Below are 15,125 nucleotides of genomic sequence, written 5' to 3' on the forward strand. Positions count from 1 at the left end.
TATATATGATATATATATATATACATATATATATATATACACATATATATCTCCCCCCCTCCCAATTAAAATTGAATTTCTGTTGATCGGTCCCATACAACGATTCTTATCATTATTATTTTACGCATTTTGTTCGTCAATGTGAGTACATGGTTATGCTCTCAGTTTTCATATTTGGTAATAAAATTTAATCCTACTCATCAAAATATTAACTCCCTTAGTAATCCACCAAGGTAGTGTTCTCTGTTCAGGATTACCGCTCAAAAAATCTCCATCACTAGCAAATTTGATACACAAATTTAAAAGAATTAGACTTCAATTGAAAATAATGAAATTAAATTGGGAAACCAGGGTGATGCCAAAACTGCTGTCCTTGATTTCATAATGGAAACAGAGGTGGAAAAATTAAGTAAATCTTAAGTCATGAGCTTCCACAGTGAGCCTCTACTTTAATTCTGCCCACTGTGGACAACAGTGTCTGTGGTGTCTCTCTCGGGTGGACCACAACGGGGTTGACGGGTCTCGGTCAGCATGGAAGGTCTCTTCGGTCAGCGGGTCCTGGAGTCTAGGAAGGGGAGCAGCAGTTTGGTATGCCAGTGTTAAAGCAAGACCGTACTGCTTTGCCACAGAGTTCCAGAGCATCGGTAGCTGCAGTCTACACAGGGCCAACAGCTCTACGGTGTCTGTGTGTGTGTACACCCGGAGAAATCGCAACGCAAGGTAAGCACCATCAGAAACGCAATACACAACCTGAGAGCTACAAAACTAGAACACCTGCTGTGTGGAGTCCTCTGAGGACACACCGATTGACCACAAATAGTGTTTGAGTCCATACTGGTGTTTGCATAACTATTCATTCACAGAGTTTGGACACGTGATTCAATAGCAGCCATTAACATGGTCTCATACACCCTGACCATTAAATGACCACTCAGGGCAAATTAGACCCAATCATTAGACTCCCATGGAATGGATGCCAGTACCACTATGGATCAACCACCATGCTTGATGGCTGGCAACAGACATGGCTGAAGGCATCGTTTAGCTTCCTCCAAGCACGAACATGTCTGGAGGTGACTCATCAGCCTAAAACTGCTCAGTGGTCCACCAAGTCATGACCTCTGGTCATGACCTTAGGATGGTGTGAACTTTTTTGCTTGCTTTCTTGGCTAGCACCTAGTCGCATTTAAAAGGCTGTATCCAGTAAGTAACTTTATAGTCAGCCAACTAGTCCAGTCCAGCTGTACAGGGGACTGCGTGTTGACAGAAGAGGAGTTGCGGGCAAGCCCTTCACTGTGGTCAGCTACAGCACGCTGCTAGGACCGTGAGGGACTCTAGCGTCTGCTTTCTCTCTGACGCGGTCCCCTTCTGTTACTGCTCGAGCCAAACCACTCATCACAGCAGGCGCTCACAACTTAGCCCTGCAGCGATCAATAGTGCCTTACATTACAGCAGGTGGGCTGGATAAAGAAACTGTACGTACACACACACACACACACACACACACACACACACACACACACACACACACACACACACACACACACACACACACACACACACACGTTGGGTGAAACCTGTCCCTCAACCATTTGTCCGCTCTGACCGAGGTTTAGGAATTAATAACGGATTTGTTCACCGCAAGACTTTCCGTTCAGTTATTTGCAGGTTAAGTCTGCATAACTGGGGGGGGGGGGGGGGGGGGGTGATGCCTTGGGACATTTTGAGCAAAATCAAGAATACATGCTACAGTGTTACAGCCTGTACATACTGTAATCACAGTCATTTATCCATTTCCTTGGCCTGTAGTTTTCAATATCCAACCATTAAGAACAACAAACAACTACTACTAACATAACCTTGCAGTGAACCAGGAAGTGTGACCTCCGTTTCATATGATCTGCAGGACAAGCTAGCAGTCACATCAAGGTCAAAATTACATGATTTAGATGGTACAACTCAAACTATATTATGGTCACTCACATACTCATTTACGTCCTACTATAAATATTGCTTGATCACACAGATGCAGGCACAGTCCAATTAAAAGCATCCTACTTTTAAGTTCATGAAGTTTCCTTACAAGTCTGGGTAGACATTGTCGTGCGAGGCTGTACACACAGACAGCGGTCGCTGTTCAAAACATAAAGCACAGGGTCCAGATGCTGAGCGAGACAGGAGCCGTGAGCCACCGTCGCCAAGTGAGGTCCTGAAAAGTGCACTGCAGCTACTTTTAGGTTTATCGCAAGTTTCAAGGTGATTAATGCAGTTTCCATTAAAATGGCATTTATTTATTTATTTATTTAGAAATAGTCCTACATGCACTTAAATAATGTACGCAATGTTAGAGCTGCAGTGGTGTGACAAAAGAAAGCGTTCCATCACAAAGAAAACTGTCCAGATTCAGAACTCAGTTATGGACACGGATGTGGCCAAGGCTACCAAAACACAAGAATACACCACTGTGAAATTAGAGGGTTTAACCACAAGCCAACCACTGGCAACCCAGGGGAAAGAAACCCACTGGATGACTAAGAGGGGAGTTGACCCTTACCAGGGTGATAGTTTAATATGCTTGTGGTCATCCTTTCATTTTATATCCAACATGCTGGAGCCCAAATAAATTTGTCCAACTACTTTATCATTCAGTGGTAGGTAGGCACAACTAAATACCATGCTTAAATAAGCATGCATGCATTTATGTGTATATGATCTCTGAATCAGTCGTTTTATTAACTGCAAAAATATGTAAAACATTAAGGGCAAAGAGCTACTTGGAAAAGCGCTTCCCCATCATTATTAATTTGTGTTTGCTTGTCATTAGGCAGGAAGCTAGACAAATGAAAGGCTGAATGTGAGCCATTAATTAAAGGCTGAATGCGTGGTCTTTGGCTACTTAGTCCATCCCCTAACATTCATCTGTTGTGCAATGATGCTAAAATGTTTGGACATCATTTTTTTACTTTTTTGGGGGGGCAAGGGGGGATTTCTTAGGACTGGTAGCTAGTAGCTAGGAGTACTGGGCAATACTGGGGGGAAAATAAATAAATAAATTTTAAAAAATCACGGTATTTTCCAAATTACAGCTGTATGATATCTGTTGATATTTATCGTCACTTGAAACAGCACTTCCTGAGTTCTACTACTACTTGCCAAAGTGAGGTCTTACAAACCTGAAATTAAACCTACTGTTTAATTTAACAGCAGCCTAAACAATAACATTGTATCCATATATACATATGCAGAGAAGACTTGCACCCAGGCAATCTAACTGAGCAGAATCCAGATTTCTGGAATAATCACTTATGAAACATTTTCTTTGCTTAGGCTACTTTTAATGTTTTCAGAAATACATACAACAAATTGGGTATAGTATTTTAGGCCAACCTATAATGCAAAAGGTACCAACACTCATAGGTTTTGCAATGTGAAAGTATGTTATAGGGAACCAACCCACTGTTGTCTCACAATGCTTTCAGGAATACTGTTAATATGTGATTTATTAACAGGTTCGATTGCAAGGTCACTCAGCTTATCTCTACTGAAACTTCTAAAACAGGACTCAGACTAAATGGTTCGAAATAATGAAAGAAACAGTAAAATATGAGGGGAAGCAGAAAGAGGGCGAGAGATGGAGGAACATGTGCAAACTCACTCTCTTATAAAGCATTTCATCACATTCCCCGCTAACCAGTGCACAATATTTACATCTCACTACACATTTATTGCAGCGATAAGCAACCGCTTTTTCGCAGCTTAAAAAAAAACAGGATATAATGAAATATTACTTTACATCAAGTAATGGATATATCATAATTACCTCAAAATATTGTAGATTCTGCATAATGAAACATCTCAACACTTTCCACAAACACATTTTTTACTTTTTCAGTGCACATTCCATGCAGGAAGACACGCTACATTTTAAAAAAATAGCTGCAGTAGGTTTGGGCGATAATGTCATCTTAGATACGCAATTATCGTCTCCAGAATTCCAATAAATAAAAGATTTTTCTTGCTGAAAATCCAGGGCACAAGGGCACATTAAAGAAGACCATTTAATTTAGTGTGCAACTCTGCGATTACTTAATTTGAGATTAATTTGACATTTTATACAACACTAGCAATATCTAAACTTGAGTAACCCATTTTCGGTTGGTTCAAAACCAAAACAGTGCCAAACGGTTGCCTTGACACAGGACATCTTTCCTCCACCTGTGCACATCTGTAGTTATCCATTTGGCCAAAAATTAACATGAATCTGGGCTTCACACGAACACCACAACTTAAGATCATAATGATCTGGACTGGTGGCTGCATGCTAACTACACCGCATTCCACATTATTATGCAAATTGGATTTAAGTGTCAAAGATTTAATTTTTTGTTTTTCAGTTAAACTCATGGAAGGTAGTATGTCTCAGGGCTCTTTGGATCACTGAAATCAATCTCAGACACCTGTGATAATTAGTTTGGCAGATGAGCCCAATTAAAGGAAAACTACTTAAGAAGGATGTTCCACATTATTAAGCAGGCCACAGGTTTCAAGCAATATGGGAAAGAAAAAGGATCTCTCTGCTGCAGAAAAGTATCAAATAGTGCAATGCCTTGGACAAGGTATGAAAACATTACATATTTCACAAAAACTTAAGAGTGATCATCGTACTGTGAAGAGATTTGTGGCGAATTCAGAGCACAGACGGGTTTGTGCAGATAAAGGCATAATGAGGAAGGTTTCTGCCAGACAAATTCATCGGATTAAGACAGCAGCTGCTAAAATGCCATTACAAAGCTGCTGGTGCCTCAGGAGTCCCACGAACCTCAAGGTGTAGAATCCTCCAGAGGCTTGCAGTTGTGCATAAACCTACTATTCGGCCACCCCTAACCAGTGCTCACAAGCAGAAAAGGTTGCAGTGGGCCCAGACATACATGAAGACTAATTTTCAAACAGTCTTGTTTACTGATGTGTGCCGTGCAACCCTGGATGGTTCAGATGGATGGCGTAGTGGATGGTTGGTGGATGGCCATGTTCCAACAAGGCTGCGACATCAGCAAGGAGGTGGAGGAGTCACGTTTTGGGCCGGAATCATGGGGAGCGAACTGGTAGGTGGTTTTAGGGTCCCTGAAGGTGTGAAAATGACCTCGACAAAGTATACAGAGTTTATGACTGACCTTCTTTTTGTTCCATGGAAGAAAGTGAATTGTACCTTCCACAGGAAAATCATCTTCATGCACGACAATGCACCATGCCATGCTGCAAAGAATACCTCCGTCATTGGCTGCTATGGGCATAAAAGGAGAGAAACTCCTGGTGTGGCCACCATCCTCCCCTGACCTCAACCCTATTGAGAACCTCTGGATTATCCACATGCCAAAGATCTCTGAGGGTGGGAGGCAGTTCACATCAAAATAGCAGCTCTGGGAGGCTATTCTGACATCCTGCGAAGAAATTCAAGCAGAAACTCTCCAAGTACTCAAGTTCAATGGATGCAAGAATTGTGAAGGTGATATCAAAGAAAGGATCCTACATTAACATGTAACTTGGCCTTTTAAGATGTTTTCTATTGAAATAGCTTTTGATTTCAGTAAATGTGACAATGCTGCAAATTCAACAAATGACCATTTTCAGTTCTTTACAACCTATAAAATTATTTGAAACTTGTGCATAATAATTTGGAACAGTGCATTCTGCGTTTTTATTTTTGAAAAACTACTGGTGTCACTGGGAGGTTTGTTCAATAAAATTTGATTTACACTAACGGTTGACATTAAAATTATACTGACTGTCATTTGCATTGACATTTAAGAAAATTATAGAAATATAATTTGCATAATAATTCAGAACATAGTGTATAATGACATGCATGGGGGAAAAAGGGCTAAACAGAGACCCATTAAAACCCATTTTTTAAAAAAAGGTGAGGGAAGAGAAAATAAATCCTTAGAAAGCAGCAGAGCTTTCAAACATAACGACCAAAAGAAGAGGGGAAAAAAAAAAAGCATATCAAAAAGTTAGAAGAGTTGGACACTAGCCCTTAACTTATGAGGACACACTGATATTAAAACTATACACTGGTATTTGCAAAATGTATTTTAGTGCCATCACAGGTAACTTCATTTTTCTCCCAACTTATGTTTTAGCTACTTAGTTAAAATACACAAACTTTTCTGGCCAGATAAACATTAAACTAGTATCATATAAGAACAATATTTAATCTCAAATACTTACAATACATTTCTCTTCCCTGCAGGTCCTCACTAAATACCAGTATTTCCATACATGTTAACCCTTTCTCAATAAACCACATCAATAAAAGGCTGACCAAACAATTTGTGTTAACTTACACACACACACACAGATTCCCTCTGAACACACTGTGGTGGAGGGTAGCGCCTTCACGGTCACGCCTTGTGCACTTACTTCACATTGTGACAAAAGGCTAATGCGCAACACAACACGTCCGTGTAAAAAAAGGGAACACAGTGCAAACTGTTTTTGGTGCAGATTTAAGATGCTGCAACAAGAACTCAAAAAAGACCAGACTTTCTGGGCAACGTCTATACCTGGCATGGTCCAATTTACTTCGCAATCTGCTGTCGCTGAACACAATAACGGAACAGATAAGTGGCAGATTGGGAGGAGAACTGGATCGAGAACAGAGACAGGGTGGGGTGAGAAAGAATGTCACTCCACCTGTCAGAGTTCAGAAGTGGGCACAATTCACACGTTATGCCACACAGTAGACCTTATAAGGAGGGGGAACGACACTCCAGGGCCATGTGCCCTCTGCGCTGTGATAACAGCAACACATGTGCTGGACTTTGCACCTCTGGGACATTGGACCTTGTCCCTGTCCCCCCATACCCCAGGCAGCTGTGAACCGTTCCTGGAGCTCCTTCAATCTACCTGTTTGGGTGCATGAAATGAGGGGATACCAACTCATCACCACACCCTGCTAATCACACGCTGCTTCACCCAACCTTTCCGCACACAGTCAGGAAGATTGTACCTGCATGGGTGGGGGTGGGAGTACATACGCCTGTTGGATACACCCACGTGCTTTGGTGCGGAGCAGTGACTGACAGTTGGATAAAAGTTGAAAGTTAAATGTATTGCCACTTAAAATAATTAAAAGGTAAAAGGGCAAACCAAAAACAAACAAAAAAAGCAACAATTTGCAAAGTCGTTTAAATGAATGTTAAACCTATTTTTGGTATAAAATAAAATGATAAAGTTTGAAAGTAAGAGATATAAAACAGCAAAGTGGCGTGTGTGACTGGCATGTGTGACTGTGTCTCTCTTGCACACTAACTTGTATAATCATTTGACCAAGAAAAATACAAATCAAAACTGTACTTATGTAAATTTAAGTGAGTAAAGTTACAGCTAGTAATTAGAATCCATCTCTGCCTGTGTGTTAAGACGTCCATTTTGGTAACTACCTAAAGTCCAGTGAAAAAGAGAAACTTCCAATTTAACTGTGATTCTTCAGGGCTCACTTCCATGGAAATCTGCACAACAATCATCACAGCTAGCTACCTCTGCATGCCAAACCAGCGGAGTCACTGGCTGACAGAACAATGCCAACATTAGTGGGACAGCTATGCAAGGCAGTCCAAGTGTGTATGTATATATGAACTTTTTTTTTTTTTTAACAACAGTGCATCATATCACCTTTTGCATTTGTTGCTTATTACTACAGCAGCTTCATCACACACTTATAATACACATTTATACACCATCCCCCAGGTTTGCCATGTGACCAAAATCTCTCTCTCTCACACACACACACACACACACACACACACACACACACACACACACGTACGTACATATAAAGCAATGACTCATTCCTCCTTTCTCAGAAGAGATGCCCTGTAGTACATCATGATGGTAAAAGCATACAAGAAAAACAAACTCACTTCTGCCAACTCAAGGCTTCCAGCACACCGGCGACCGGTGTCGGAGCAGGTTTTTTCTGAGCGCAATACTACGAAGCCTTCAACCCTAAACCCTTAAATAGTCAGACACTGTTTAACTTCAAAAGAGCAAGTGTAAAATCTGCCCAAACACCAGGAACAAATAATGAAACTAATACCTACACTTAAGCAGTCTCTAGTTTAGGTGAACACCATGCAATAACAGTTCTTACGAGCTTGCTTGTGATGTCTATGGAGAGCCCCCCCCTCCCCGGTTACTCTCTGCTGGGGATGGGTCAGAGTGCCTGTGAAACTGGAGACTGCTGGAATGGCTGAATTGAACTCATGTTTAATTCAAAAACTGTCAGTCATTTCCTTCAGCGGGACACACAGATCAGCAGATTAGGTGTGTGCTCAAAATACGCTGATGGCAATTTAATCAAATGAAACTCATACTTGAAGGCTGTGGTTCTTCAAATAAAACGTTTTATGGAAGCTCCACTTGTGATTGCTAAATTTTTCACTTTAGAACAGCAAAATTTACTTTACAGTGCACTGTAAAACATACCCGTGTAAAAACTATGGTTAAATCAATACGTGTCATCTTTTTTTAACCAAGACGTCCCATTTACTAATACAAGTACTATATCATATAGTGAGCCAAATGTCCTGAGGCAAATTCTGTAATTAAAGACCTGGTAAAACCAAGACCTAATGCAAAACTAAAAATTACACATAATTTATCCACACTTCCTGAAACCAGTCATGATCTTAAGGGACTCTAATCCATTTCCAGAACAAGGACTCATTGTAGAGACCAGAATGCTTATTTTCTGCTCATTAAACTTAAGGGAGATTTTCTTAGAATGGGAAATGGGCATTAAGCATAAACAATGAATAAATGCTGATCTAGTGGTAGCCAAAGCAACTATTAAATCCATTTAAAGCCACATGGTTTGAATTGTTGTGTGCAGTCTAGTGTCAACTACTGTTAGCTGAGGACCAGATCCTATCTGTATCAAGACCAACACTTACAATTTAAGACATATTTAAGCTCCCCTAGAAGCCCCAGAATAAAATGGTAAGATCAGTTTTAGAATCACTTCCCCTGTGGAAAAGGATATGAGGTAACAAGGTAATAAGAGTCCACATGACTCAAGCGGATTTCATCACGCCCCGACAGACCAGACCAGTCTTGCCACTCAAGAGAGGCCCAACAAGGTCTGGAATATTCAACATTCTCAGGTGACAATCCTGTGTCTGACCTGTACTCAGAGCATCAATCTGTCCATCCTTCTCTCATTCACACCTTCAATGGAGGTAACAGAGAGAAGTCATTGTGCGTCTCCCAAGACAATGACACTGCTACAGCTCAAAGACTCACTCAGAGGTAACACTCCAAATGCCAGTGACTCCAGAGGAGGTGAATAACAGGACAATTACTCCAGACCACAAACTGCAGCCCTCCAGCTGGTTAAGTGGGACTCATTTATACCATGCTGAGTGTTAGGGGACAGAGGCTGAAAGGAGCTAAAGGAAGCCGATGAGCTACAGACCGTAACGGCGTCAGGACTGACGGCCGGACTGTGGTGTCTGCAGGCGGGGGACTGCTGGATACACAAAGCCACAGCATTGTTCCCCCACTGTCGACTCAGCGGAACAGCACACTCAGAAGGCCCGTGCTTGTTTCACTGGAGTGAACTTTCAACTGAAGTGGTGTGTACGTAACAAGACTGTGCGACACACACAGGCTACAACTCAGATAAAAGTCCGAATGACGGAAGGCAGCCGTGACAGGTCCCTGACGCAATACAGAGGAAATGCATGCCTCACCTGGCTACCGCTGTGTCGTCAATAAAAAATAAATAAAAGAAAGAAAAAAAGACACTCCATGTTCCTGAGAGTACTGATATCTGAGAGAGGGATGTGTGGAATTCTGCTGGTCTAGTCTACAGTGACATCATTTGTAAAGATAAGGAGAATTTGGACAATGTGTGCGTGGCATCATGAAAAGTCTGACCATGGGTTTTGTGCTGAAACGATGCACGTGTGTCTCTGTGTCTGTGTCTCTCTCGCTCCCCCCCCTTTGGTATGACAAGAGTATTTCATATTTTTGGGTGTTTTCTCCCCTTCAGGAATTCACAGTGCAAAAATTTATCTAAATTCATCACAGCTTTAGTATTTTACTCAAAAGTAGCTCTTTTTCTATAATGGGACCTCAAAAACAGTCAGTCAGCCAAGCTAAATCTTTTAAAAAGATGATCTTGTCCAACAACCACTGATTAGTTCTGAACTCAAAAACAGAAAACAAGAAAAACAAAATCTTAATTCTGATCACCAAAACTACAAATACAAAATCCTGAAGCCCTACACTTTACCTAAGTGTTGTTAAGCATTTTAAATTTCCCTGCTACCATCACTCATATGATGACACATCCTTTTCACTTCTCACATACGTGACATTTCAACTATAGTACTAATTTTGTAATTATAATAAAAAGCACATGGTAGCAAAAGTGGAACACCATCACAGAAATCTATACAGCCACGGCCCATCCCTCAATTACACAACATGGCATGTGCAAAGTTAACATGCCAGGATGAAGGTCCAGGCAAACCATGACTCAGCATAAAGAACAGATTTCATGACAGCAAGGGGTAGAGGAAAAGGCCTTCTGTTCCGCTTCTCTACTTTTCCCCAAACAACCCTGCCAACAGACAAGGAGCCGACCTGAAAAGAGCACGTTCACACGAAATTCAAGGGAGCGGTCGAACACGCCGATAAAGCGGTCGCAGAGAAGATTTGTCTCATCACCAAGTGCACTGCTGAGACATTATAAGCGTGTTCCCTGCTGCAGACAGCTACTCCTGCTGTTACCAAGGAACTAGATCATGCGTGCGTGCATATGTGAGGCGGTCAAAGCTTTATGGTTGCACATAAGGGTAACCCTTTAACTCACCACGTGACTAACTGTTTACTACGACTGTCTTTAAGCAGAAAAATGATGGCAACCTAAGAGTGCTGCTGCAGCACTGTCAGTCCAGGGTCACACTCCAATTCCTTCATTTGACACAAACAAATGATTTGCTTGAAATGTCTAATTTATGAGACAGTGCAACAGACAACCAAATTGCCCGCACATTAATAACCTCCTGCTGCTGGCAAGCCTTGGTTAAAGATGAAAGAGCAGTTTGAGATTTATAAAAAAAATAAAAAAATTAAAAAGGTACAGGCTTGGTGCTTGATTAACAGTTAATAGAGAGACAAACAGAAGAGAGAGAGAGAAAGTGAGAGCGAGAGAGAAACAAAAGATGTAGGTCTAACTGCTAGAGCAGAAATTATTATGGTTAAAGCAACTCCAAGAATGTCTCCACCACAGTTGAGAGTCAAATGATGCAATTTATATTTCAATACTAAACTTAAACACACTAGCAATAGGCTTTAGAGGTCTGTGTAACAGTGTCCCAATTACTGCTTATTACACAAGTTCACACAAGAGGATTTCGTTTAGGTGGCACTGGAGTTCATGCTTGTAGCTAATCAAATTTAGATAAACTGTGTTCATCGAGACAGTCAAGATCTCTCTCGGTGCCCATGTAGGTGCAGTGGTCATCACCTGGGTGGCTCATTTATGTCCAAGAGCTTTACTGAAATTCACGATGTGCCAGCCCTCATTCCTTCACGCCGTCTGTTCGAATCAGCGTCCGTGTTGCAACACAAGCTCCCGGCAAGAGCTGCAGCATGTGCTGGTGTTAGGGAGTTGTTTGTCTCTGGAGCTATGTTTAACCAGACAAGTCTCAACACTGCTCTGGTCAAGAGTTCTTTGCAGTCAAGGCTCGCATCCAACGGTAAAGAAAACAGAAGCTGTCTGAGCCCTGAGTTCGGATAGCTTGCACAACCATGTAATTAGACTCTACACTTCTTCCTGATTAAGGAATATTATTTTGCATTTTCTAAAACAAATCACCCACCCACCCTGCACAAAAATAACCTTGCTTGTGATAGCCTCTCTTCTACGAAGACAAAATAGACACACACCATCAATTCTATTGGCCAAGCTAAAATATTCACCACTAGCAATTTGTCACTACCAATGGCAAATGTTTGGCCATACTAAACAGTGTTAAAGTTTAACTGTAAGAGATACACACTGAAAACTGGCAGAGACTGAAATAATCTTCTGCAACATAGACAACTAAAAAGGCCTCAAATACCATTTCAAAGTCCCCAACACATCCACATTTCATGACATGAATGCACAGTCATTGTGCACCAAAGTTAGGATCAGTCAGAGCGCTGGAAGCTTGCCAAGCTGGGTCCCTGAGGCTGGCGGTGGTGGCCAGCAGGACAGCTCCTGTGCCTCAAAGCATGATGGCATCCTTCAGTTTTACAATCTGCACAGCTGCTATGCACCCTGGAGCTTTTCAAACAACTCTGAGCACTGAACGTTCATGTTTCTGTTTAAAAATTTATTCTTGAGAGAGGACACTCAGAAGTATTTACTGGTAAATACTGGTAAATAGAACAGAAGGTTTCCAACTGCCCCCCCCCCCCCCCCAAAGTAATGGCGACTACTAAACAAAACAAAAGCCACAGACTGAACATCAACGTGGTGACAGGTTGAAATGAAGCTGGCACACTGAGGTTCACCCACTACAACACTTAGTCGGTGCTGTAGGTTTCGCCATGTTAAGCAACACGTTCACTCTCCATCCACACACTACTGTAGTCGCCGTGTAGACTTCGGTCCATTAGCAGTTGTATTCCACTCTTTTTACCCAAGAATCCTGCCGTTCAGTTAATTCGCTAGTTGCCCATTTCAGTCACCAGAAATAATTGGATAACTAAACAGTTTCGCTCCATTATTCATGACTAAAATCAACATTATAATATCTGCACATCTGCTAGCAGTATGACAGTACGACTAAGATGTTTCGATTTTAGACCGTGTACTTAGCCAGCTAGCTAGCCAGCTAACTTACTTAAAAGGCAGCAGGTTAGTTTGTAATATAGTTAGCCATCTTTCCTGTAAGTTAAAAAAGATCCCCAAATATAACTGGTATTTTTACTCTAGTTAGTGAGTTAGGGTTAACTGTTACACGGCACACAGTGACAGCCAGGCTCATCCGTGCTATCTTAACTAGCTAACCTAAGCTATCTTGACTAGCTAAGGTAGCTTAGCTGACTAGCTGAACACCCAAGTACGTGAGTTGTTACGGCACTTAACAGTTCTTCGCCCTTTTTCCCGAGCTGTTCCTTTAGGAGAAACTAGCAGCTCAGCTAAGATAACCCTACAGTTCAGAAATGCTTGGCGACAGCTAACCATAGCTAATTAGCCAACAGTCATGGCGTAACTTCGAGCCGCTCGAGCTCGTTAGCTTAGCGAAGCTAAACAGAAACATTCGCTTCACGCGGAGCACTAGGAGCTGTCAGCTGTAACGTTGGAAAAGAACCGTTAACCTAACGAACCTAGTTAGTTTTTTATTGGGTTATCCGGATAAGATAGGGGTAGCTTTCTACAAAAACAATTATTTAAGCAGGGAACCATGTTAAATTAGCTAGCTACCCAGCTCTATTTGGCAAACCGTTTTTCGTTTGATGTTAAGGCTAGCCTAGCTCACCAGGCAGCTAGAAGTTAACGGCGAAACTTGGCAGTTACCTCAAAAACGAGCCACCCGGACACACAGCTCGAAAACGAGACACCCGGATAAATAACTCGAAAACGAGCCACCACACCATCTGGTCTTAAATAAGTCACCCTACCTGTTTAAACTAAACCCAGAGAGCTCCGGCGTAGCCGAGTCCACAGCCAGAAGGGAGTCGATGTCGCTGGAGTCCCAAGTGTGCGAAACGATTTCCAAACATAAAAACGCAACGTTCCCTGGAAATGCGGCAGCCCTGGCTCCTTTCAGCCGCGGTGTCACCTGCTCGCCTCGGTACGCTAGCGCGGCTCAGACAAACCTCGCCCTTCCTTAGCAACGGCCCGCCCCGGCCCGCGTACTGGGCGGTGTCTTCCAGCCTCTCCTCCACGCCGGTTAAATCAGCCGCAAAATATTCTCCACAAAGTGGAGAAGCGCACATTTGGGTGCCCCATCACGCTTCACTGATGGAGACTGCGCCTTTAATGGTTTCCTTTATGCCACAGTCTGCCTTCATGCATTACATTCGTCTCGATGTAGACTGTGAACTAACCTACGTATTTGGATTTTTTTTTTACTCGTAAATGCAGTAAATCTAGAAATATAAACGCCGCAGAGTTGCAAATTCAAATGGGTCGTGAAATAAAGAGGTGACTCGGCAACAGTTACGCAAATTAAACTAGGTCAGAGTCAATGCGGACTATTCCGCAGAAAGCACTCGGGTAAAATCAAATAAAAACTGGCTCTCGGCTCGTCCGGGTTGCGGACTACAGCGGTGGGCTGCAGAGCTCGGCTGTACGCGTGGCATGCCAACTGAGTATGCAGAGTAGGGAGCACTCGCACCTGCATCGTTTTGTTCTGTTTATGTCTCACTGTGATCCAGAGTCTCTTTCATATGGACCTTCTGCTGGTCATTTGCCCGATATTGACAATGTGTGATTACTATTGAGACTTTACTTTTTTTAGTCTACACCGGGAAACGCCTCTAAACTGCACGGGGGGACATATGAATAACCCAACACAAGTTATATTCGTGTTAGTGTGGCCATGAAAGAAAAATGGTTTTATTTGAATACTGTGTCTAGTATTTCTGGCACAAGAATCCATAAGCACGTATACAGACAGCTGGTCTTTGCTGAGGTCTGTTATGAAGGTCACAGTGACCTCAGAGTTAACCTTTAAACACCAAAACATCAACAGCGTGTTTCGACTAATTGTCTGAGCTGTGTGACGTGTTCTTGAACAGATCATGTTTACTGACAATACTATCAAAACATTGGAGCAAGGTACAGTGGACATTGAGGAAGCATGGTTAAAAATGGCATAACTGTCAAGTCCTAATCTTTATGAAATTTGCTGTAAAATACAACTGACGTTTGCAAAGCTCCAAAGATTACAACGATTTCATGTGCGCGGAATACACGTTGAAAGACAAATGTTTGCTGTCCATTTGTAAACGTCTCAACAGGAACTCCGAATCGGTTCATGTGACTTTCATATCGCAGTTGACACGGGACCGAATCAATGTTTAATAACGACTTTCCTCCTAGTGGCCAATCTCTGAAC

General features: G+C 42.1%; 1 protein-coding gene across 5 annotated transcripts in view; it reads right to left on the bottom strand.

Moving 5' to 3' along the window:
* Nucleotides 1-14,319, bottom strand: part of numb (NUMB endocytic adaptor protein) — a 60,915-nt gene extending 46,596 nt beyond the window's left edge. For all 5 annotated transcript variants that reach the window (XM_035532533.1, XM_035532530.1, XM_035532531.1 and 2 more), the window contains exon 1: nt 13,684-14,319. The gene's annotated coding sequence lies outside the window, so the exon portion shown is untranslated. The remainder of the gene's footprint in view (nt 1-13,683) is intronic.
* Nucleotides 14,320-15,125: the final 806 nt, after the last annotated feature.

This window comes from Electrophorus electricus, chromosome 13, assembly GCF_013358815.1.
Source record: "Electrophorus electricus isolate fEleEle1 chromosome 13, fEleEle1.pri, whole genome shotgun sequence".
Classification (NCBI taxonomy): Eukaryota; Metazoa; Chordata; class Actinopteri; order Gymnotiformes; family Gymnotidae; genus Electrophorus; species Electrophorus electricus.